General features: G+C 40.2%; 1 non-coding gene across 1 annotated transcript; it reads right to left on the reverse strand.

The window, feature by feature from the left end:
- Positions 1-2,104: 2,104 nt before the first annotated feature.
- LOC122113324 lies at positions 2,105-2,211 on the reverse strand. Its single transcript, XR_006148408.1, has one exon. It is a non-coding gene; the product is annotated as a U6 spliceosomal RNA (small nuclear RNA).
- Between the last annotated feature and the right edge of the window lie 340 nt (positions 2,212-2,551).

Raw genomic sequence — 2,551 nt, forward strand, 5'->3', positions numbered from 1 at the left:
TCTCTTGGTCATAAACTGTTCAGATTAATGAGTGAGACTTACCAAATTGATCTTAGTGGCTACCTTTGGTGAGGTTGACTGGGAAGGTGTTTGAGATAATCACAGAAACTTCATTTGGCTGCCTGCATTCCTTCCTTCCTTCCTTCCTTCCTTCCTTCCTTCCTTCCTTCCTTCCTTCCTTCCTTCCTTCCTTCATTCCTTCCTTCCTTCCTTCCTTCCTTCCCTCCCTCTCTCTCTCTCTCTCTCTCTCTCTCAAAAAGGTAAACATATGAACAGCATTATCTTTTTCATGGTACTAGAGATTGAACCCAAGGCCTTGTGTATGCCAAGTGCAAAATTCTACTATTGATTTAGATTTCTGACTTCTATATTTTGTAGTTAGGGGGAAACAAAAACAACTCTTTACTGTAAGTTTGATGTATATTGTATGTAACTTGAATGCTCAGCAAGGTCAGTATTCAGTAAGTACTATCTCACCTTCTCCATCTTCCATCCAAAACATAAACAAAGGAAAAGAGAGACAATGATTAAAAAAAGAAAAAGAAGTGGGATTTTGTTGTTGCTGTTGTGGTTGTTTGTTGTTAGGTTGCTTTGTTTAGTCCACACCAGACTTAAATTTATTAGACTCTGGGGGCAAGTTTTGGTGCCTTTGTAGAAATTCACTTAGCTAATATAACTGTGACTAGACAAGTTATTAAAAGCAAGGATAATAATATGGAAAAAAAGAAACATCAAAAAATGTCTTCTATATATTTTAGAACTATTTCAACTTGTGACCTACATAAATGTATTTGTTCACCAGACTTTTACTGTAGCTTGAAGACCTTTGTTCTAATAAAGAAGGGTCTTCTACTTGGGACTTTGAGTCCTCTTATTTGTTTGTTTGTTTATATTTTTCTTTGCTGGTTCTGGGTCTTGAACTCAGGGCATGAGCATGGTCCCTTAGTTCTTTTGCTTACAGTTAGTATTCTTTCATTTGAAGCAGAGCTTCACTTCTGGCCTTTATGTGTATGTGTGAATTGGAGATAAGAGTCTAGCAAACCTTTCCTTCCTGGGATTGCTTCCAATCAAGATTCTCAGATCTCAACCTCCTGAGTAGCAAGTAGTGTAGTCATGAGCCATTAGAACCCAGCCATGTCCCCCCCCCCTTTTTTTTTAAGCAGTGAATGATAATGGGATTTTGAACTCAAGGCTTTTTGCTTTACAGGCAAGTATTCTATCACTGAGTCTTTAGCCTTTCTGGGTCCTCTTTCTTGTGAAACCCATTCGTGAAGAGCATTATGCTTCATCTCCAATTTTTTTTGGAGGTCTGGTCGTGGAGCCTGAACTCTGGGCCTGGGCGCTGTCCCTCAGCTCTTCAGCTCAAGGCTAGTGCTCTACCACTTGAGTCATAGCGCCACTTCCGGCTTTTCTCTTTTTGCTTATGTGGTGCTCAGGAATTGAACTCAGGGCCTCATGCATGCAAGGCAAGCGCTCTACCACTGAGCCACCTTCCCAGCCACTCATCTCCAATTTTGTTCTCTTGAAATGATTCAAGACTGAGGACAGCTACAGAGCAAATGTGTACAGAATCTTTCTAGATTTCTTTTTTTAAAATACTTTTTTTTTATTGTAAAAATACTGTTCAGAGGGGTTACAGTTAGATGAGCAAGGTAATGAGTACATTTCCTATCAAGCATTGTTGCCTCCTCTTTTGGTTTTCCCCCACTATCCCTTCTCTCCCACCTCCACAACTACACTGTGCCACCCCCCCCTGCTCCCCCCCCCCTGCCTAAATTGTAAAGTTCATTTTTCAACATAGTGTCTTGTGCATCTCATTGTTACAATGGGATCAACCTGTATCTCTATTTAAGCATTTTGTTTTTTCCCTTCCCCTCCTCAAGCTAGAGAAGTGTATATACAAGATGCAGGGCACCGACATCAAATACAGGGAAAACAGGGGTTATACCTTGGAGGAGGAACATACAAAGAAACAAAAAAAGAAATCACATGGTACATTGTAAATACATTAGAATCAATAACAAGAAAGAAAAAAACCACTTGTGTCCCTATCTTTGGGTTCATTTCGCTTAACATCATCTTATCTGGCCATATGTACATAGCTAAAAATATGGAACGCTTCATGAATGTGGGTGTCATCCTTGCGCAGGGGCCATGCTAATCTTCTCTGTATCCTTCCAATTTTAGTGTATGTGCTGCCCAAGCGAGCACTCCTTCCAGATTTCTGGAAAACGCTTTCCCTCCATGTCACTTGTCTACCCATCACCTAAACTGACTAGCATGCCTGTTTGACCAATAATTCACTTTTATCTTGTTTTCCAAAACACCCAGTTTGGCTCTATAGAAACCACCCTCTTCTGCTATTTCTTTTGGTTACTTAAAAAACTCACACAATTATACTAGTACAACTAATCAAAACATATTCACTAATGGAGCAAGCAAACAAATCAACATTTGGGAAGAGAAGAGTTCGGGGAGCATGCCCGGCCTTCTGAGAGTCAAGGACATTGTTCTGTTTGTCTCACAGAACCAAAGAGAAGAAGCTCACACG

Source organism: Dipodomys spectabilis, unplaced genomic scaffold (genome assembly GCF_019054845.1).
Source record: "Dipodomys spectabilis isolate Male_0828 unplaced genomic scaffold, ASM1905484v1 ptg000096l, whole genome shotgun sequence".
Taxonomy (NCBI): domain Eukaryota; kingdom Metazoa; phylum Chordata; class Mammalia; order Rodentia; family Heteromyidae; genus Dipodomys; species Dipodomys spectabilis.